This window comes from Vulpes lagopus, chromosome 8 (assembly GCF_018345385.1).
Source record: "Vulpes lagopus strain Blue_001 chromosome 8, ASM1834538v1, whole genome shotgun sequence".
Lineage (NCBI taxonomy): Eukaryota > Metazoa > Chordata > Mammalia > Carnivora > Canidae > Vulpes > Vulpes lagopus.
The window spans coordinates 63,090,634-63,115,106 of NC_054831.1; the positions used below are offsets into that span (position 1 = coordinate 63,090,634).

Below are 24,473 nucleotides of genomic sequence, written 5' to 3' on the forward strand. Positions count from 1 at the left end.
CAGTCTGTTCTTTGTATCTAGGAGCATGGTTTTTCGTTTGGTTTTGGATTCTAATACAAATGAGATCATATGGTATTTGCCCTACTGACTTATTTCACTTAGCATAATGCCCTCAAGGTCCATCCGTGTTGTCAAAATGGCAAGAATTCCTTCTTTTTTTATGGTTGCATAGTTATATATATATATACACACACACACAGAGTATATTTTCTATATTCATTCATCTGTCAATGTTTCGGTATCTTGGCTACTGTAAATAATGCTGCAGGGAAAATGGAGGTGCACATATCTTTCTGAGTTTAGTATTTCCAGCTTCCTTCAAATAAGTTCTCAGAAATGGAATTGCTAGATCATATGGTAGTTCTATTTTTAATTTCTTGAGGAATCTCCATAGTGTCTTCCATAGTGGCTGCACCAATTTACCTTCCCACCAACAGTGTGCACAGGGGTTCCCTTTCCTTCACATTCTTGCCAACATTTGTTCTTTTTTTTTCTTTTGATGCTAGCCATTCTAACAAATATGAGGTGATATCTCATTATGGTTTTGACTTGCATTTCCCTGATGATTAGTAATCTTGAGCATCTTTTCATGTATCTGTTGGCCATTTGTATGTCTTCTCTGGAGAAATATCTATTTACATCCTCTGTCCATTTTTTAATCAGATTGTTTTTCTGCTGTTGAGTTGTACTAAGTTCTTTATAGTAACCCCTTATCAGATATAGGATTTGCAAGTATTTTTTCCCATTCAGTGCACTGCCTTTTCATTTTGTTGATGGTTTCCGTTGCTTTGCAGAAGTCTTTTAGATTGATACAGTTCCACTTGTTTATTTTTACTTTTGTTGCCTTTACTTTTGATGTCAGATCAAGAAAGTCATTGCTAAGACCTCTGTTAAGAATATTACCATCTTTTTTTTCATCTAGGAGTTTTTTTCCTTTTAAATTATCTAAGACCTTTATTAACTGGTGCTTGCCACTTGTTCACTTTTTAAAAATCAAGTTGTGGGGTGCCTGGGTAGCTCAGTCAGTTAAACATCTGTCTTTGGCTCAGGTCATGATCCCAGGGTCCTGGGATTGAGTCCTGCATCAGGCTCCCTACTCAGTGGAGAGTCTACTTCTCTCTCTCCCTCTACTCCTTCCCACAGCTCATGCTGCCTCTCACTGTCTCTCTCTCAAATAAAGAAAATCTTAAAAAAAATCGAGTTATAAACTTTTCTTTTTAAGATGTATTTATTTATTCATGAGAGACCCACAGAGAGAGGTAGAGACATAGACAGAGGGAGAAGCAGGCTCCTCACAGGGAGCCCAATGTGGGACTTGATCCCCATACCTGGTATTACACCCTGAGCCGAAGGCAGATGCTCAACTACTGAGCTACCAGGCATCCAAGTTGTAAATTTTTATTACAAATTAAAACTGAGGTTCTTAAATCTCAACTAGACCAAATAAGAAACAATTTATTTTTTTTTTATTTTTTTATTTTTTTATTTTTTTTTTAAGAAACAATTTAAAAACCTTTAATGGTAATTGAGAAAAACCAGGTTTTTTTTCCTTTTTATAAAGACCATGTCTGTCATTACCAGAAAGAGACATCCTTAGATAAAAATAGTAATAAAATTTAAAAAATAATAAAAAAACCCATGCTGCATAGATAATGCAGATAGTTCTATTTATCTGATCAATGGGCAAAAAGCAAGCACTTAAAAGTCTTCAGCTCCGAACTTTTGTTCATTTCTTATTGCTGGAATTCCATATTATTTCTTCTTGTTGGACCAAAATCGATGATGGTAGAGATGGTAAGCTGACACTTATTCAGCCCTGCCTTGCTTAGCCTAGGGAGTGGATGAATTCTCAGCCAGTGGACTGGCTGCTTTTGTCTCTTTGCCATCTTGTGATTTATGGTTTGCTGGGAGTCTGTGATGGTACTGAAGTTGTGGACATACCCATATTGGGGTGGCTGCTGACCTTGGGCCTCATCGCCTTGATTTTCCTTATTTCCTTCTTTGCCCTTCTCTCTAGGCTGTCTTTGGCAAGGAGGACTGCTGCAGAATTGTGGTGTGTGACCCTAATGCATATTCTGTCTCACTTATCTACCTTGTTCTCCTGCACCCTGTTTGTCAGTATCTTCCATCACCTCTCCCTGCACAGAAGGGTTGGAAGACTGGTCCACATGTGGTCCACACCCATGTGGGTTTGGGATGTAGTAAGGTGGGAACCCTTGCCTGTGGAAAGGCAGCACTGTTGGGCCTGGCCTTCAGGGGCACACTCTGATCTATCCACCCTTCTTTTCCCTACTCTTATTATTCTAGTAATTCTGCTGGGAATTCTGTGGAAGACCCCTGCGATGTGGGTAGCATCTATAATGGTTATGGTCTGCTTCATATTTACTGCTTTACACTGGAGCTCCATCAGGGCCTCTCACATTTACTGCCTCCCAAACCTTTTTTCACTCAACATCAAACTCCATAGTCTCTTCATCTCGTGCACTGTGAAGGTACTTCCTGGGGTTATTCTTCTTTATGGTAGACTGGTACACAAATACATCTTCCTTGGTGTCATTCTTGTTGATGAAACCATATCCATTTCTTACACTGAACCATTTTACTGTTCCCACAACCTTCCTTGAGATGATCTTGTTGTCCCCACTGGCAGGTGCCAGCTATGCCACTGCTGGTGGGGTAGGACTTGGTGTCTGCAGTGCTGAGGGTAGGGGTGGCGGATGGCTGCTTGTGGATGTGGTGACGGTGACTGGGGCCAGCTGTGGCTCCTCCTGGGTGTGATGGGAACTAGGCCACTGGAATTGGTGGGGTTGCTCAGGGCTCTTTGGGGTCCTCTCTATTCCACTGTGGAACTCTAAGTTCAAGTCTTTAATCCATTTTAATTTTTAAGTGTAAATGGTATAAGATAGTGGCCCAGATTCATTGTTTTGCATATGGCTGTCCAATTTTCCCAACATTTATTGAAGGGTCAATCCTTTCCCCAGTGGCTTCTCTATCATAAATTAATTGACCATGTATGTGTAGGCTTATTTCAGAGCCCTTTATTTGTGTGTCTGTTTTTATGCCAATACCAATACTGCATTATTCTAGCTTTGTAATACAGTTTGAAACCAGGAAGATGAAGCCTTTAGCATTGTTCTTTCTCAAGACTGCTTTGGCCCTTCAGGGTCTTTGTAGTTTCATACAATTTTAAAATTGTTTGTTCTAGTTCCCTGAAAAATGGCACTGAAATTTTGATAGGGATTGCAGTGAATTTGTAGATTGCTTTGTGTAGTATGGTCATTTTAGCAATATTAATTCTTCTAATCCATGAGCACAGAGTATCTTTCCATTTATTTGTGTTGTCTTCAGTTTTTTTTTCATGAATGTTTTAAAGTTTTCAATCTTTCACTTCACTTTTACTTTTTTGGCTAAATTTATTCCTAGGAATTTTATTCTTTTTGATGCAATTGTTAAATGGGATTGATTTCTAGAAGGATTTTTTTCCCCTTAAGTTGATTGTGTACTTTATTTTGTTTGTTGAGAGTTTATTTACAAAGGGTGGAGGAGGACTAAAGAGCTAGTGCAGTGTTATTAACAATGTTGATAGCTAAAACCTGGAAGAGAAGTCTTCCAAAGAGTTGGTGTCCTTATGAGGTAATAGTGAAATCAAATGGAGGGACAAAGCTGGCCCAAGATGACCACATCCAGAACCATAGTTGGGACTGGCATCAATTTCTTTTTCTTTTTTTAAGGAGTCTATTTACTTACCTACCTACCTATTTTAGAGAGAGAGAAAGTGCACACATACTCAAGCAGGGGGGTGGACAGAGGGAGAGAGAAAGAATTTCAAGCAGAGTCTGAACAGAGCATGGAGGTGGATGTGAGGCTCAACACCATGGCCCAAGATCATGAGCTGAGCCGAAACAAAGAGTTGGACGCTTAACTAACTGAGTCACCCAGGCAACCCTGGTGGCTCAGCGGTTTAGCGCTGCCTTTAGCCTGGGGTGTGGTTCTGGAGACCAGAGATCAAATCCCACGTCGGGCTTCCCTTCATGGAGCCTGCTTCTCCCTCTGCCTGTGTCTCTGCCTCTCTCATGAATAAGCAAATAAAATCTTTAAAAAAATTTGTGATATGGAATAATATGGGGATGTGATAAGACTTTCTTAAATCTTTAATCAAAGTATTAATCTCTGTGATTTTCCTAGGAAAGCAATAATATTTTTGATTTAGCATTTGGGAGTACTCTTCCTTAACTGGTGTTCTTTGAACCATAAGGTACAGAAAACTCTTCAAATGACATTTTTTAAATTCTCCCAAGGATGGTACATAACTAGCACAGGAGAAAAGTTAGTTCATTACACACAATAGATGCATAGGGCAGTAGGACATAATTCTCTCCTTAAATCCTGCTTGAGAAAGGCTGAGGGAGTAGTTACTGGAGGTTTGCATAATTGAATTCTTGGATTGGTGTTCCTCAGGCTATTTTTCAATAAAGCTTTCTGCCCATTTTTATTCCTTTCCTTAGAACACTGTTAAATAACAAATTCAGGATAGGGAAAATATCTGGAGGAAGGTGTCAAACTACTCCTTGCATAGTCTTATCTCAGTCCTTTATCCTACCCAACACCTTTAATTCCTGAACTCTTCTGGGCTTCTGTCACATGAGACAGGTCCCTGCAAGGACAGAGTGGTGAAAGATAAGGCCTAACATGCTGGTAATTATCTACTGCTCCCCATCTAATAAAATTTCATTAACATTCCCTGACAGCTATTATTGTCTCCTCTATTCTTTGTTCCAGGGTTTATTTATGCCTGTTTTATTACTTTATTCTCATTTTGTGGGGATTTAGAAAGGACTAATGATAAACAAATGTGGTCAAGGTGATCTATTTACCGAGAATATAATTTTATATGAAAAAATTTGTTGTCTTATTTAAAATGGTGAAACACACATTATATTATTCAAATTCTAACCTAAATAGTATGTACTAGAATAATCCATTCATGGTAATTTAGTAATGTAATGAAGAGCTGACTCCATTTTATGATATTTGGTGGTAGCTTTGAAGTCTCACTCTTCCCTCTTCCCCTCGTACCTATATCGGGAAAGCTGTTGAGAAAGTCCAGGAGACTGAAACCTTGCAAACCCCTCCCTGTGCCCAAGAACCCTCAGCCCCACTCTCAAGCACAATGAAAAACTCTAAGTCAGTCTCTGCCTTGTTCTCTCATGCAATTTTGGGCTAATATGGGAAGTCTACCCTGTTTGCCTCAGAGAGCTTTATTATATAATAAGCCGATTTTTGTATACTCTTGTGTGTGTGCATGTGTGTGTGTGTTTGCGTGTGTGACATCATCAGTCTTAAGTATCTGAACCAGATTTTGGGTGTGGAGGTCCATCATGTCCCTGCAAGGTAGCCACACAACTGGTATTGGAAGCAGGACAGATAGAGGAGGACTACTACTGCTGGCTGAGGGACTTTGTTCTCTTGCTTTAGTTTGTTAACTGGCTCTGTGGCTTGGTGCTACATTTGCTGAATTTTACCAAGCCTGTTATAGACTGAACCAATTTAAGGTGGAAGTTTCATTAACTGGTGTATAGGGAGAGGAGTATGGGATTGGGTTCTCCTTTGGGTTGCCTTGAGTCACGTGTCCCAGCTCAAACCTGTCTTGTGTCTTATATTGAATTGTGTGTTATGATTCCATCATAAACCATGACTAACACTAGATTCAGGAAAGACTCATCCTGTGTCTGACTGGTTGTGTGTCTCAATCAGGTGTCAGCCCCTATTCTATGGAGGGCCTGGGGAAAAGACTTGCAGCTTCTACAATATATAGGTCCACTAGGTGGTCATTTGTATGTGGAAGAACAGCAGGCATTATTTGAAGAGTTGAATTACTGAGATTTATTCTAAAGCCACATGGCTCTGTAGGACCCTACAAAATTCTTCTGTAGCTTCTGCTGCCTATTTCTCTAACCCCAGAAAGATCTTGATTCTTAGGGTTATAGGGAAAATCACCCATGAATACCAGTGGAGAGCCAAGGCATTAATTCAACCACTGTCACGAGGAAGAGTCCTAAATCTGATGATACTGATTTGAGTCTCTCTAATGGAAGAAATTTATAAATATAAGCAGTATATAGAGAATAGCTCCTTGAAATATATCTAGTAACCACCACCAATAAGCAGGAAAAAAGAAACCTAGATACAGGGGGAGTCCACTGGTCTGTTAGGGTGGCTATAATAAAGTACCATAGGTGGAGTGGCTCAGACAATAGAAATATATTTTCCTACAGTTCCAGAGTTAAAAGTCCAAGATTAAGATGCCATAAGAGTTGTTTCTGGTGAGGGCTCTCTTCCTGGCTTGTAGATGATCTTCCTCTAACTGTATCTTCACATGGCCCTTCCTCTGTATGTGGGAGGAAAAGAAAGAGATCCCTGGTCTCTCTTCCTCTTCTTTTTTTTCTCTTCCTCTTCTTATAAAGACACCAGTTCTATCAGATTCCAGCTCTACTCTTATGACCTCATTTAGCCTTAATTACCTCCGTAAAGGCCCTATTTCCAAATAGTCACATTGGGGTTAGAGTTTCAATGTGTGAGGATGGGGAAGCATAATTCAGTCCACAATAAGGAGGAAACAAAAACTAAAAGTTCACAAATTAGGGCCAGTTGGTAACCTGAAATTTACTAAAACAATTCACACAACATAAAGACAAAAGGGCATATATTGGCTTTTGTGCCTCTATAATACTGGTTCTGAATTAATTTAAAATCTGCTAAAATATACCAATTGCCAAAGTTTGGCTTTAATATAGTAGCTCAAATTATAGTTACACTGGGGATATCGCTAAGTTTAAACAATAATATTAGAAGAACTACTGAACATGATGAGAGGACAAACAGGTATGCCTCACCTTAACTACAGGAACTACTCTTCTTGCCTACTTTGTTTATGGTCACAGTATCCATTGTCCTAAAATATCCCATAGTGGTCATGGACTCTCTGACTAGATGAGTAATAAAATTAAATAGTTGGCACTACAAATTATCTTGATAAAATGGAACCTCATGGACCTTCTCCCCCATTAAAATAGTTAATATGGTCCAATGTATATTAAAACATGGTCTTAATGATTGAAACCTACGATACAAGACATATTTAGAGAAGGGGTGATTATCCCCACTGCTTTGCCATTTAACAGCTCAATTTGGCTCGCTCTTAAACTTGGGAAGAATGAATGGTGCTTCACAGTGGATTACCTCAAGCTTCATGCTGGGGGCCTCATTAAGGTTCCCATAGCCAGTATTATTGCAGTTACTGACTTCATCCAATCAGCAATGGTAAATATTTTGCCATTATAGATTTGGTGAATGTTTTGTTCAGTGACTATTTCAACAGCTTCTTTTTTTAAAAAATCTTTTTTTAAAGATTTATTTATGTTAACGACAGTGAGTGAGCCAGGTGTAGGCAGAAGGAGAGGAGGGAAAGAAACCCAAGCAGACTCTGTGCTGAGCATGGAGCCTGATGCAGGGCTCAATCTTATGATCCTGAGATCATGACCTGAGCCAAAACCAAGAGCTGGACACTTAACCAACTATGCCATCCAGTGCACTTTAACTACAGACTACCTCACCTCCAAAATATGAGATACTTCTTACCCAGCTACCATGGGGAAACTCAACAGCCTTGTTGTCACACAGTCTTTAAGGTCAAGATCTTAACTAGATCTTGCTTTCTCCAGGAAGACAGGTATTACACTGGTGACTTCTTCCCCTGAGGAGATTCATTTGACCTATTCATTCAGAAGCTCACAGAAAGAAAATGGGCCACTGCCTTATACTTGGTGTAAGTTCCTGCCACCTTAGTTAAAGACCTGAAAATTAACTGGTAAACAAAAAGCTGTTCCACTCATGATGCTATCAAGAAACAGCTATTGATTCTCTCAGAACTCACAACTCCTTTTAGGTCTTTTTGGGTTCTATAGGAAACACATTTCCCCTTTATATACTGTACTTAAGTCCTTTTATGCTGTTACTTGCAAACTGGCTCTCCTTGAGTGGGGGGTCCCTCTTTTAATAAAAGGCTGTAGAATCCACCCAAGTTGCAAAATAACAGAAACTCCTGGTAGTGCCTCCACCCCTCCCTCCTGAGAGTCCACTGTAGAAGTTTGGGCAACTTTTTGTCAGCATCAGAATACCATTTATTTTTAAGTAATAACTTTAAAATGGTAAAACCACAAATATTTGGATCTTGCTAAAATTAAACTTTTGGCCTTTCAAAGAAACTGTTTATAAATGAAAAGGAGGGACCCCTAGGTGGCTCAGTGGTTGAGCGTCTGCCTTTGGCTCAGGGCATGATTGTGGAGTCCCAGGATCAAGTCCCACATCAGGCTCCCTGCAAGGAAGCCTGCTCTCCCTCTGCCTATGTCTCTGCCTCTCTCTGTCTCTCATGAATAGATAAATAAAATCTTAAAAAAAAATGGGGGGCAGCCCGGGTGGCTCAGCAGTTTAGCACCACCTTTGGCCCGGGGTGTGATCCTGGAGACCCGGGATCTAGTCCCACATTGGGCTCCCTGCATGGAGCCTGCTTCTCCCTCTGCCTGTGTCTCTGCCTCTCTCTCTCCTGTGTATTCTCATGAATAAATAAATAAAATCTTAAAAAAAAATGAAAAGGAAATCCATAAATTTCAAATCCATATTTGAAAAGGGAGCAAATATTCCACAACACATATCAGAAGAAAGATTCATATCCCAATGTTTATCCATTCTCCTACTGATGGACATTTGGGTAGCTGCCAGCTGTTGGTTATCATGTATTATGAATACAGCTGCTATGGATATTTATGTATACCTGTCTTCTTAATGGCTGTATGTGTTTAAATTCCTCTTGGATAAATACCTGGTGGTGGAATTGCTAGGTCACAGGGAAAGTATACATTCTATTTTATAAGAAACTATATAAGTATTTTTATAAACAAATTGTACTGTTTTACATTTTAACCAGCAATGTATAAAGGGTCCCTCCAGGTCCTCACCCACACTTAATATCAGTTTTGACCATCCTGGTGGGAATGAAATGTGTTTTATTTTGGTAATAATTTGTATTTCCCAGATTACAAATGTTCTTGAGTATCTTTATGTGGTTATTGACCAACTGAGTAGCTACTTTTATTAAGTATGTGTTTATGTCTTTTTCTTATTTGTTAATTGGATAAGAGTTCGTTATGTTTTGTGGACACAAGATCTTTGTTAGATACGTTTTCTTCCATTCTGTAACTTATATTTTCATTTAAAGTCCTTTACCTTTTAGTTTGAAATCATTTCAGACTCATAGAAAAGTTGTAAAAATAGTATGGAGTTCCCATATGCTCTTATTCCAGCTACCTAAGATGTAAATACACTTTTATTGAAGTATAATTGGCATATAACATTATATTAGTTTCAGGTGTATAACATAACAATTCGCTATTTGTGTATACTGCAAATTGGTCACCATAATAAGTCTAGTTAAATCGTCACCATACATAGTTACAAATTTTTTTCTTTTGATACAAAGTTTTAAGATCTATTCTCTTAGCAACTTTCAAATGTGCAATGCTATACTAACAATAGTCACTATGTTGTATATTACATCTCTATAACTTATTTATTTTAAACTGGAAGTTTGTACCTTTTGACTCCCTTAACCCACTTTGCCCATACCCTACTTCTGGCAACCACCTGTTTGTTCTCTGTATCTATGTGCCTTGTCTTGGAGCTCACCGTCTATGTTTTCTTCTAGGAGCTTTATGGTTTCAAGTTTTATGTTCAAGTCTTTAATCCATTTTGTCTTTTTTTCCCCTAAAGATAGATTTATTTGTTTATTTATTCATTCATTCATTCATGAGAGAGAGAGAGAGAGAGAGAGAGAGAGAGAGAGGCAAAGACACAGGTGGAGGGAGAAGCAGGTTCCATGCAGGGAGCCCAATGTGGGACTTGATCCTGGGACTCCAGGATCACGCCCTGGGCCGAAGGCAGGCACTAAACTGCTGAGCCACCCAGGGAATCCCTTCTTTAATCCATTTTGAATTAATTTTGTGTATGATGTAAGATGGTAGTCCAGATTCATTCTTTTGCATGTGGCTGTCCAGTTTTCCCAACACCATTTACTGAAGAGACTTTCCTTCATTGTACAATCTTGGCTCTTTTATGGTAAATTAACTGACTATATATGTGTGGGTTTATTTCTGGGCTATTTTGTTCCATTGTTTTATGTGTCTATTTTCCTGTCGATACCATACTGTTTTGATTACTACAGTTGTGTAATATAGTTTGAACTTAGACAGTGTGATGCCTCTGGCTTTCTCAAGACTGCTTTGGCTATTGAGAGTCTTCTGTGGTTCCATATACACGCCACAATTGTCTGTTCTATTTCTGTGAAAAATGCCATTGGAATGTTAATATGATTGCATTGAATCTAGATTGCTTTGCATAGTATGTACATTTAAACACTATGAGCATGGTATATCTTTGCATTTATTTGTGTCTTTTTCAGTTTCTTTCATCATTGTTAACAGATAGTATATAGATCTTTTACCTCCACGGTTAAATTTATTCTTAGGGATTTTATTCTTTTTGTATAACTGATTTTTGTGTCCTGAAACCTTATTAAATTTGTTGATTGGTTCTAATAGTTGTTTGGTGGCATCTTTAGGGTTTAAAAATATATATAATATTATGTCATCTACAAAAGTGACAGTTTTACTTCTTCCTTTCTAATTTGGATGCCTTTTCTTTTTCTCCCCTAATTGCTCTGAAAGTACTTCCAATGTTATGCTGAATAAGAATGGCAAATGTGGGCATCCTAATCTTATTCCTTAGAGGAAAAGCTTTCACTGTTGAGTATGAGTATTAGCTGTGGGCTTGTCATATATGGCCTTTGTTATGTTGAGGTATATCCCTCTATACCTACTTGGTTGAGAATTTTTATCAGGAATGGATGCTGAATTTTGTCAAAAGGTTTTCTCTGCATCTGTTGTGATAACTTTTTTAAAAAAGATTTTATTTATTTATTCATGAGGGACACACAGAGGGAGGCAGAGACATATGCAGAGGGAGAAGCAGACTCCCTGTGGGGAGCCTGATGTGGGACTCGATTCCAGGAATCCTGGGATCATGACCTAAGTCAAAGGTAGATGCTCAAACCACTGAGCCACCCGGGTTCCCTGTGATAATACAACTTTAATCTTTTTTTTTTTTGTAAATTTATTTTTTATTGGTGTTCAATTTGCCAACATATAGAATAACACCCAGTGTATATATAACTTTAATCTCATTTTGTTAATGTGGTATATCACTTGGATTGATTTGCAGATGTTGAACTGTCCTCGTATCCCTGGAATAAATCATACCTGATCATGGTGTATGATACTTTTAATATATTGTTGAATCTGGTTTACTAATATTCTTAGAGGATTTTTGCATCTATGTTCATGAGGGATACTGGCTTGTAATTTCTTCTTGTGCTATCCTTGTCTGGTTTTGTTATCAGGGTATTTTATTTTTTTGAAAAGTTTAAGAAGTATTGGTATTGGGTAGCCTGGGTGGCTCAGTGGTTTAGTGCTGCCTTCAGCCAGGGCGTGATCCTGGAGACCTGGGATCGAGTCCTGTGTCGGGCTCCCTGCCTGGAGCCTGCTTCTCCCTCTGCCTGTGTCTATGCCCCTCTCTCTCTCTCATGAATAAGTAAAATCTAAAAAAAAGAAAGAAAGAAAAAAAAAGAAAAAGAAGAATTGGTATTAATTCCTCTTTGGATTTCTGGTAAATTCACCAATGAAGCCATTGAGTCCTAGACTTCCGTTTGTTGGCAGATATTTGATTACTGATTCAATGTCCTTACTGGTAATCAGTCTCTTCAGATTTTCTATTTCTTTTTTTTTAAAGCAAGCTCTATGCCCAACATGGGGCTTGAACTCACAACTCTAAGATCAAGCGTCACATGTTCTACTGACTGAGCCAGCCAGGCATCCTTCAGATTTTCTATCTCTTCATGATTCAGTCTTGGTCAGTCATATGTTTCTAGGAACTTACCCATCATCTGATGGATATTTGGATTGTTTCCACTTCTTGACCATTATGAATAAAACCACTATAGACATTTCATGAATAAACTTTTGTGTAGACATGTTTCATTCCCTTGATTAGATATCTAGGAATGAGATTGCTGAATCATACAACTCTTTAATTTCTTGAGGAACTGCTAGACAGCTTTCTAAGGCAGTTGTACCATTTTACATCTCACCAGCCATTCACAAGAGTTCTAATTTCCCCATGTCTTTGCCAAGAATTTTAATTATCTTTTTTAAAAAAGATTTTATTTATTTACTCATGAGAGACACGCAGCAAGAAGCAGAGACATAGGCAGAGGGAAAAGCAGACTCCTTGACGGGAGCCCAATGTGGGACTCAATCCCAGGACTCTAAGACCACTCCCCAGGGGAAGGCAGACGTTCAACCGCTGAGCCACCCAGGCATTCCTCTATCTTTTCTATTATAGCCGACCTACTGGGTATAAAGTGATAGATCACTGGTTTGCATTTCCCTGATGTGAAGTATATGTTCTAGATATATATCCGATAAGAATCTGGTATTCAGCATACATGAAGAATTCTTACTCAACAACAAAAAAGCCAAATAATCCTTAAATAGGCAAGTGGGCAAAATACCTTAATAGTCATTTTTCCAAAGAAGATATACAAATGGCCAACAGGCATATGAAAATACACTCAATATCATTAGCTACCAGGGAGATGTAAATCAAAACTATGAATGAATGAACCTGAATCTCGGGTCCAATAAATACTGGATAAGATTTTGAGACATAGGCTCAAGAATTCAAGGATTAGATCATAAAAGGCTTTAATGGCATTCTTAGCGAGTGCCAGGTACATAGTAATCATCTTTAAGTGCTTCACGTGTATTAAATCACTTAACACTAAACAATCAATGAGTGTATCACAGAGCATTGAGCTATTATATAAGCTGTCTAAGAGCTCACAAATTTGAATCAGCATTAAAAATTTACCAATGTTCCTCATTTTCTATAGGAAAAAAAATTGAGGCTCCTATGCATGATATCTAAAGACTTGGCATCTGGTCCTTGCCTACTATTCCAGTTTTACTTCATCTTAATCTCTGCTTCATACTTTATGCCTCAGATATTCAAAACTACTGGCTGAACATTCAGGCTATTACTTAACTCTGTTAACTCTGTGCCTTTCTGAATATTTTCCTTCCACCCAGAATGCATTATTCTGCATGGTCTGCCTAACTTTCCTTTATTAAATAAGTTTCCTCAGAGAGGCAGACATAGTCTATCCTCATTGGAAAACCTCTCAAGCACTCCTGATTCTTAAGCCTTCAGTTTTGGACTGGGATCTATACCATCACTCTCTTTCAGGCCTTCAAACTACACTACTGGCCTTTCTGGGTATCTAGCTTGCAGACAGCAGATCATGGGACTTCTTCTCAGCCTCCAAAATCACTTGCAAGCTCTGGATTTAAAATCATCATATATAAAACTGAACAGGATTTTACTGGCTTTGTAGCTTAGGAAGATGGCAGAATAGAAGAAACTTGAGCTCACCTCCTCCCACAGACATATCAAGGCTGCAATTCACTATATTACAACTCACTCTGAAAATGACCTGAACACTAGCAGAACAGCTCTCCCACAGCTGAAGATATAAAGAAAAAGTCACATCAAGAAGGTTAGGAGGCACAGAGACCTAAAGACATTTACAGATTTAAAGTGAAGGGATGAAAAAACATATACCATGCAAATGAGAGTGAAAAAAAAAAGCTGGGATAGCAATATTTATATCAGACAAAATAGACTTTAAAACAAAGACTGTAACAAGAGACAAAGAAAGGCATTACATAATAATAAAATAACAATCCAACAAGAGGATAAAACAATTGCAAATCTGTGCTAGGAGCACAGCATAGGAACACAAATGGAAGTATAAATATATACAGCAAATATGTACAGCAAATATGAACAGACATAAAGCGAGAAATTGACAGTAATACAGTAATGGTAGAGGACTTTAACACCCTCTTTACATCAATGGATAGATCATCCAGACAGAAAACCAATAAGGAAACAGTGGCTGTGAATGACAAATTAGACTAGATGGCCTTAATAGATATATACAGGACATTCCACCCAAAACCATAATATACATTCTTTTCAAGTGCATATGAAACATTCTCTTGAATAGATCACATAATAGGCCACAAAATAAGTCCCAATAAATTTAAGAAGATTGAAATCATCAATCATCTTGTCTAAACACAACAGTATGAAACTAGAAATCAATTAAGAAAAAAAAACTAGAGAAAACACAAAACATGTGGAGGCTAAACAACATGTTACTAAACAACCAATAGGTCAATGAAGACATTAAAGATGAAATCAAACAATACTTTGAGATAAATGAAAATGGGAACACAATGTTTCAAGATCTTTGGGTTATAGCAAAAGCAGTATTAAAAGGGAAATTTAAAAAAATAAAAGGGAAATTTATAGTGATAGCTGCCTACTTCAAGAAAGAAGAGAAATCTCTTACAAACCTAAAGGAATGAGAAAATAAACAACTGAAGCCATAAGTTAGTAGAAGGAGAAAATAATAAAGATAAAAGTGTAAATAAATGAAATAGAAACTAAAAAACCCAGAAATGATCAATAAAACTATGCTGTTGTTTCAAAAGATAAACTGATACACTTTTAGTCAACTCATCAAGAAAAAGAGTGGACTCAAATGAAACCAGAAATGAAGGAGAGTAAGTTACAACTGCAACCACAGAAATATAAAGAATGATAAGCAACTACAAAAAATTCCATGGCAAACAAACTGAACAACCTATATGAAATGAGTAAATTCCTGGAAACATACATACAATCTTCTAAAACTGAGTCAGAAAGACAGAAAATTTGAACAGATCAATTACTAGTAACGAAGTTGAGTTGGTAATCAAAAACTTCCAACAAACAAAAGTCTAGGATCAGATGGCTCTCCTGGTGAATTCTACCAAATATTTAAGAAGATTAAGACCTATTCTTCTCAAACTAGTCCAAAAATTTTAAGAGGAAGGAATGCTTTCACATTCATCCTATGAAGCCATCATTACCCTGATACCAAAACCAGACAAAGACACTATAAAAAAAGAAACAGTTTACTATCCCTCATAAACACAAATGCAAAAATCCTCAACAAAATATTAGTAAACTGAAATCAATAATACATTAAAAAAAGGATCATTTACCATAATCAAGTGGAATTTATTACAGGGATACAAGGATGGTTCACCATGTGCAAATCAGTCAATGTGATCCACCACATTAACAAAATGAATGATAAAAATCATATGGTCATCTCAATAGATGAAGAAAAAGCAGCTGACAAAATTCAACATCCATTTGTGATAACTCTCAACAAAATGGGTTTAGAGGGAACATCTCTCAACATAATAAAGTCCATATAAAACAAACCCACAGCTAACAATATACTCAATGGTAAAAAGCTGAAGAGTTTCCTCTATGGATGTCTATTCTCATCACTTTTATTCCATGTAGCACTGGAAGTCCTCACTGCAGCAATCAGAAAAGAAAAAGAAATAAAAGGCGTTCACATTGGTAAGGAAGAAGTGAAACTTTCACTCTTTGTAGATGGCATATAGAAAACCCTAAAGACTCTACCAAAAAACTAGTAGGATAAGTGAATTCAGTAAAGTTGCAGGATACAAAATTAATATACAGAAATTTGTGTCATTTCCACACACTAATAATGAACTACCAGAAAAAGAAGGAAAACAATCTGATTTACAAATGCATCAAAAAGAATAAAATACCAAGGAATAAAGTTAACCGAGGAGGTGAAGACCTATATTTTGAAACTGTACGACATTGATGAAAGAAACAAAAGATGAAACAAATGAAAAGATACATCATCTTCATGCATTAGAAGAATTAATATTGTTAAAATGGCCATACTACAGAAAGCATTCTACAGAGTCCGTGCAATCCCTATCAAAATACCAATGGTATTTTTTCATTGAACCAGAACAAATAATCCTAAAATTTGTAATTTGTATGGAACGACAAAAGACCCTGAATAACCAAAGCAGTCTTGAAAGAACAAAGCTAGAGGCATCATCACCCCAGATTCCAAACTATACTATAAGGCTAGAGTAATCAAAACAGTATGGCAGTGGACCCCCAAAATAGATACACAGATCAACAGAATAGAATAGAGAGCCCAGAAATAAATCTACAATTACATGGCCAATTAATATATGAAAAGGCAGCAAGAATATACAATGGGGAAATAATTTTGGGAAAACTGCATAGCTGCATGCAAAAGAATGAAACTAGGCCATCGTCTTACACCATACACAAAATTACACTCACAGTGCAATCAAGACCTAAATATGAGACTTAAAATCATAAAAATTCTAGAAGAAAACACAGACATTATTTGATATTGGGTATAGCAACGTTTTTCTAGACATATCTCCTCAGGCAAGGGAAACAAAATAAAAAATTAACTACTGAAACTACATCAAAATAAAAACATATTTTTTTGCACAGCAAAGGAAACCATCAACAAAACAAGGGAACCTACTAATGAGAGATGATATCTATAAATGATGTATCTCATAAGGGGTTAATATCCAAAATATATAAAGAACTTATGCAACTCAATGCAAAAAAACCTAATAATCCATTAAAAGTAGGCAGAGGACTTGAATAGACATTTTTCCAAAGAAGACACACAGATGGCCAACAGACACATGAAAAGATGCTCAAAATCACTCATCATCAGGGAAATGCAAATCAAAACTACAATGAGATATCACCTTGCACCTGTCAGAATGGCTAGAATCAAAAAGACATAAAAAGTGTTGGCAAGGTTGTGGAGAAAAATGAACTGTTGTGCACTGCTGTTGGAAATGTAAATTGGTGCAGCTGTTGTGGAAAACAGTATGGAGGTTCAATAAGAAATTAAAAATAGAAATGCCATATGATCCAGTAATCCCACTACTGGGTATTTACTCAAAGAAAACAAAACATTGAGTAAAAAAGATATATGCACCCCTATGTTAACTGCAGCATTATTTACAACAGCCAAGATATGGAAGCAATTCAAGTGTCCATCATTAGATGATAAAGATATGGTATATATATCTACAAAGAAATATTACTCAGACATAAGAAAGAATGAAATACTGCCATTTGCAACAACATGGAAGGACCTAGGGTGTTTTATTCTCAATATAAGTATGCTGAATATGCTGAAGTAAGTCAGAAAAAAGACAAAAGCTACATGATCTTATTTCTATGTAGAATCAAAACCTAAACAACCAAAAAACCAGAAACTGGCTACTGAATATAGATAATAAACTGATGATTGCCGGTGGGGTGGACAGGCAAAATAGGTGAAAGAGTTTAAGGAATACAAACTCTGAGTTGTAAAAGAAGTCATGAGGATGAAAAGTACAGCATAGGGAATATAGTCAATAATATGTAATAACTTTGTATGGTGACAGAAGGTAACTATACTTATTGTGCTGAGCATTTCACGTATACAAAAGTAGAATCGCTATATATATATTTTTTTAAAATTTTATTTATTTATTCATGAGAGACACACACAGAGAGAGAGGCAGAGATACAGGCAGAGGGAGAAGCAGGCTCCACGCAGGGAGCCCGATGTGGGACTTGATCCCGGGTCTCCAGGATCACGCCCTGGGCTGAAGGCAGCGCTACACTGCTGAGCCAGCTGGGCTGCTATATTGTATTCCTGAAACTAATATATGATAACTATACTTCAATTAAAAAACAAAAAGGAAAAATAGTTCTCAGTGAAGCCTTTCTAACTCCCAAGATACTGAGGTACTCCATACCATCAATATCCTTTTACAAAAATCACTGTTTTATATTATGATGGTCTCTTCATATTACTTGCATATGATAATCTAAAGTTTTGGGATCATGCCTTTCATTTACATATCCTTAATGCCTGTAGCACATTATTTGAGTCAGTGAGTGCTGAATGAGTATTGTGGTGGAAAGGTAGAAGAAGCTGCAGGAGAAATAGATAGGAAGTCTATCAGGCCCCTTTGGAGGTAGAAAAATAATTTCTAGATGAATTATTAGAAGTGAATAATATACACAAATGGGAAGTAACAATAATTATAGATTTCTCCCAGGATTAGTGAGGTTCAAAATGTAGATCTCTTGGCTCAGAAAGTAGTCTACCAAAGATATGTTTTATGTTTCAGGGAATATTTTTATTTATGTATTTACAGCCTTTTTAAAAAAATATTTTATTTATTTATTCATGAGAGACACACACAGAAGGTAACTATACTTATTGTGCTGAACATTTCACGTATACAAATGTAGAATCACTATATATATATTTTTTTAAATTTTATTTATTTATTCATGAGAGACACAAAGAGAGAAAGAGAGGCAGAGACACAGGCAGAGGGAGAAGCAGGCTCCAGGCAGAGAGCTTGATGTAGGACTTGATCCCCGGTCTCCAGGATCATGCATGCCCTGGGCCAAAGGCAGCGCTAGCGCAGCCACCTGGGCTGTCCTGTATTTACAGCTTTTAAAGTTAAATGTAACCTCAAGGGAACAGGTATTTTGTCTCCAGAAAAAAATTTCCCATATTAATTCTCTTTGGGAATTAATAACAAACAAAAAGAAATTGAGGGATCTAAAAAATCAGGATTTAGGATTGTAAATGGTACCGGGGAAATGAGAAATCTACAATATTCTTTCCATTCTGTTCAACTATGGTCCATCCAGTATTTGTCAAAGTCATAATATTAAGTATTACACATGTACACTGGAATCTAATTAGTTTTTTTAAAGCACTGAGGGCAACATTTTTAGTAGTTATATGCCGCTTAGAAAAGCAGTACTTCAATAGTATATATGCTATAATATTTACCAAGATTTTCAGAATTAGAAGGATTTCAGAGACAATTTAAGATAGAAGAAACTAAAGCCTACAGAAATTGAAAAAGCTTCCTCAGGCTCATGGGGCAATCAGTGGCAAAGCCAGGTTAAGACTTGACGTTTCCCATTGTAGCCCAGTAACCCACTGTCAGGGGTATAAGTTACCAATGTAGGGGATCCCTGGGTGGCTCAGCAGTTTGGCACCTGCCTTCAGCCCAGGGCCTGATCCTGAGTCCCGGGATCAAGTCCCACATCAGGCTTCCTGCATGGAGCCTCTTTTCCCCCTGCCTGTGTCTCTGCTTCTCTCTCTCTTTGTCTCTCATGAATAAATGAAATCTTAAAAAAAAAAGTTACCAGTGTGAATATTAAACTGTCACTGACAATGGGCATATATATTGTACCATGGAATATCTTAAACATACATCAAGCCAAATTGCTTAAGTGAGGGACACCTTTTCAATGTTTCTACAAACTTAATGTAGGATTATAATTTTATTTTTAAAAAGATTTTATTTATTCATTCATGAGAGACAGAGAGAGAGAGAGAGAGAGAGGCAGAGACATAGGCAGTGGGAGAAGCAGGCTCCATGCAGAGCCCAATGTGGGACTCGATCCAGGCATTCCAGGATCATGCCAAGCCGAAGGCAGACGCTCAACCACTGAGCCACCCAGGCATCCCGATAATTTTAAACAGCATCATAGTCATGACAAGACTTGCAAAGTCTATAGATGAGGATGAATATAATCAGATGATATAACAAAACAAGAGAAAACTATAAAGTCCTAGAAACATACTAGGTGCTCCGAAAACCCTTGTTGAATCGATGAAAAGAATACCGTATAGTAGTGTCGAGTATTAATCATTAATAAGAGAGGGCCTGTGAAACTTGCAGAAAGGGGATAGGAACAAGAATATAGGTAGGAAAAACATAATAAAGAGAAATAATTTATAAAATCAGGATAATTAAAAAATAGATGTTATTTAGGTATTTTTATTTTCTGCAAATTCAGAGACTTAAATCTAGAAAACCACAAATAATCCATTAGATTTTTAAGTGAAAACAAAAACTTAGAGGAGGTATGCACTTAAGAACTGCTGCTTCATAAAGTTATAGTAGTAAATTTTCATATTTTATTTAGATTTCCTCATGACCAGTGCTATACATCTGGTAAGATGATTCCTAGGATGAGGAAATGAATGTGAAAAATATAAAAATCACTATCATACCAGGATCAAATCGCAGCATAATCCCTTCCAGGTTACCCATATGTTCACCATATTTCTTTTTTTTTTAAGATTTTATTTTATTTATTTATGAGAGACACAGAGAGAGAGAGACAGAGGCAGAGACACAGGCAGAGGGAGAAGCAGGCACCATGCAGGAAGCCCAATTCGATGTGGGACTTGATCCCAGGACTCCGGGATCATGCCCTGAGCCACAAAGGCAGATGCTCAACCACTGACCCACCCAGGCATCCCACTGTGTCACCATATTTCTTTTCTTTTTTCTTTTTTTTTTTGGTCACCATGTTTCTAACTGCATTTTTATACAGGTAAGTTTAGGCTGTTTTTTTCCCCCTAACTTAACATTTGTTATGATTTTTCCATCGTTAATTTTCCTCACTCTTGAGAAAAGCTACTCAACTGTCCTTATATTTTCTTCCTTACTTATTTAGTCTTAAAAATTTATGGCTTTTGATATGCTTTCCACTTACATATAAATAGTATCAGTCAACAGATTTTTAGTTTGAACAACAATAATAATATATAAAGTGCTTTGTTACTACTTCATGTGTTTTTGGTCTTGAGAGTAAAAATGAGATATAATAAATGTATCAACAGGTGAAAACATGGGGAGAAATTCCTTGATTATCTTAGCATACTTTACCACGCTGGCAGGCTTATAATAGTTATGTTGAATGACTGTCTGACCAGCAGAATGCATGAGGGATCTTTCTGTATCTTTACAGAAAGATTCTGGCCATTCTGAGAGGGGCAGTAATTTGCCACTAAACAGTTCCTGCATATAGCCAAGGAGACATGAATAAATGGAAAGGCAGCTCACTTCTCTATATACTGCTTCCACATCTGACATTGATTCCACATTGATAATTGAGTTTAAGATACACACACACACACACACACATATATATATAAGAACTGCTGCAGAGTTCATTTCCTTTAACTGGGATGTAGTATTCATTGTATACTAGCTCCTTGGGCTGCCAAAAAATATTGCCACAAACTGGGTGGCTTAGGCATTAGGCGGCTAGAAGTGGCAAATCAAGGTGTTAGCAAGGCAGGTTCCTCTTGGAAGCTCTAAAGGAGAATCTATTCCATGCCCCTCTCCTCATTTCTGGTGTCTGCTAGCAATCTTTGGGGTTCCTTGGCTTGTAGCTGCATCACTTCAGTCTCTGCTGTGTTGCATGATTCTTCCCTGGGGGTTTCTGTGAGTCTTCTATTTTTATAATGATACTCATTATTAGATTTAAGGCCCATCTGGATGCAATATGACTGTATCTTAACTAAAACTTCTTTCCAAATAAAATCATATCCTAAACTTCTGGGTAGATATGAATTTTTGGAGGGCACAATTCAACCCTCGTTGTAGGGCACATTGTAGGACTGTAATATATAATTTATTTATCCATTAATTTTCCTTATTGATAGGCATTTAGGCTATTTCTAATTTTTACTATTAGAATGCTGTAATAAACAACTTTTAGAGGACTCTTATCCTATATGTGTATTTCTCTAGTGTAATAAATATATTTATTTATTTTAAAATATTTTATTTATTTATTTGAGAAAGAGAACACACAAGCAGGGGAGAGAAGCAGAGGGAGAAGCCGACTCCCCGCTGATCAGGGATCCTGACACGGGGCTTGATCCCAGGACCACGGAATCATGACCTGAGCCAAAGGCAGATACTTAACCAACCACCCAGGCACCCCATTAGTGTATATATTTAGAAATAGAATTTCTGGTCCCTGTTAATAGGATACGGGTAATTTCAACTTTAAAATGAACTATTGCCATATTCTCCAAAGGGATTATATTAATTTACTTTCCCATTGATAGCAATTGAGAGCCCCTGTTTTTCCTCTAAACACTTGCCAACATTTTTTTAATTTTAATTTTTAACTTTGCCAGGTTTATTAGTTTGTTATTGTTAGTATTGTTATTGTTGCAAATGCAAATATCAGTGTTTAAAACAACAGGCATTTATTTCTGGCATGAGTCTGTGGGACTCAGAGATGACGAATCTAGGCTGGATTTGGCTCAGATAGCTCAGCTGGATCACCTATATTCCATGTTCTTAGGTAGGTATAATTACACTCAATTAAAAAAAAAAAGAAATTTAGACACAAAAAAAGAAATTAGGCAGAAATTTAGGACACAAAAATAAGGTAATTTTATCATGTGTTACCTTTTGTTCTTTCTCTTTTCATTCTATTGATCAAGTTTTCTTATTTTCTTTTCCTCCATTTGGTCGGTTTGAAATTGTACATCCCCGTACCTTTAAAATAATCACTAAAAGGGGCAACCTGGGTGGTTCAGTTATTGAGCATCTGCCTTTGGCTCAGGGTATGATTCTGGGTCTGGGGTTTGAGTCCCACATGGGGCTCCCTGTGAGGAGGTGGCTTCTCCCTTTGCCTATGTCTCTGCCTCTCTCTCTGTCTCTCATGAATAAATAAATAAAATCTTAAAAAAAAAAATCACTAACAAAGTCCATAATCAGTTTTTCTATCTTTCTCCTACCAATACAAGGATCCTAAAATGTTTCTGATTTCCTTCTTCAGTTTTTTAAGTATTGCAGTCACATATTTTAGTTTCAGCTTGTTCTTAATTAGTCATTCAAATTAGTCCTCATTATCACAATAGTTTCTTTTATAGCCAACACTTAAGATTTATCAACATATTTATTTTTCTTTTGGTCACAGCTTTTTTTTTTTTTTTTCTGCTCTCTCCTTTCTTCTATGTTTAGTTTTCTTTTAGCTGAAGCATATCCTTTACTAGTCTTATAGTAAGGATTGGGGAATGGCAAGCTGTTAAATCTTAATTTGTCTGAAAATATCTTACTCTCAACCAATACTTTAATTAGGCATAAAATGCTAAGATGACAGCTATTTTCTTTCAGTACTTAGAAGGTATTTTTCTACTTTTTTTAATAAAAGATTTTATTTATTTATTTGACAGAGAGTGAGCACAAGTAGGGGGAGTGGCAGACAGAGGGAGAAAGAAAGGGAGAAGCAAACTCCCCCCTGAGTAGGGAGCCCCAATGCGGGACTCAATCCCAAGACCCTGGGATCCTGACCTGAGCTGACGGCAGATCCTTAACCAACTGACCATCGAGGTGCCCTGACTTTTTCTGATACCTGTTGCTGTAGATGAGATGTCAATTGTTAGTACAGCTGGTGTTCCTTGGTTTTCTCACCATAATTAGTTTTAACATGTTCTATTTGCTTTACTGTTCAACAGTGTCTCCATGGTTTGTTTTGATATGGATTGTTTTTGTTTCTCTTCTCCAGGGCATTGTGTATTCCAGGAATATCAGGACTGTTTCTTTTGTCAATTCTGAAAAATCTCAGCCATTATTTTATTGAGAATTACATCTCCCATTCTCTCCTTCTGAAACTATTAAATATATCTATGCTTTCCCATTCTACCTTCCATATCTCTCATTCTTATATTTCCCCATCCTTCTCTCTTCATTCTACATTCTGGTTGATTTGACCAAATCATCTAATTCACCAATTCTCATCTCAGCAGTTTAATTCAGCCATTAAAAATAAAGAACAACAACAAAATGAACATTTCATTTCAAGACATTGTTTTTTCCTTTTTTTTTTTTTTAAGATTGTATTTATCTTAAATACAATTCTTTGAATTGTAAGCAGAAAGAATATGAGAGACACAGAGAGAGAGAGAGAGAAGCAGAGACATAGGCAGAGGGAGAAGCAGGCTCCCTGCGAGGAGCCCGATGTAGGACTCGATTCCAGACCCCAGAATCATGCCCTGAGCCAAAGGCAGATGCTCAACTGCTGAGCTACCCAGGAGTCCCATCTCTTGTTTTTTTTTTTTTTTTTTTCTTATCCTGTTATTCCTGTCATGTTTTTTCACTATGGTTTTATTTCTTTTTTTAAATCTCTGACATTACTTATTTTAATATAAGTAGTTTTATGGTCTCTTTCAAGTTGGTTTTCTTCTGTTCTTGGAATTACAATTTTCTTCTTTGTTGGATTGGTTGATTACCCTTAAAATTTATATTTTTATTGTGAGCACATCCTTACTGATCCTTTTTTTTTTTTTTTAAACTCCCTCAACAGAAGTTCCTAAAGCCCTAAGTTTCATGGTAGAGAGTATTTTTTTTTTTTTTTTGTAGAGAGTATTTTTACACTAACTTTTGTCAGGATCCTAGAGTTTTTAATGGCTTTGGACCACTGAATTTTGCTCATTCCCCTTTCACAGGGAACTAGCCATT

General features: G+C 37.0%; 1 protein-coding gene and 1 pseudogene across 1 annotated transcript in view; both read right to left on the reverse strand.

Annotated features, from left to right (window-relative positions):
* DNAJC1 (DnaJ heat shock protein family (Hsp40) member C1) overlaps positions 1-24,473 on the reverse strand; it is a 204,095-nt gene that overhangs the window by 34,403 nt on the left and 145,219 nt on the right. The gene's annotated exons all lie outside the window — the stretch shown is intronic.
* Positions 1,807-7,251, reverse strand: LOC121496962 (annotated as a pseudogene).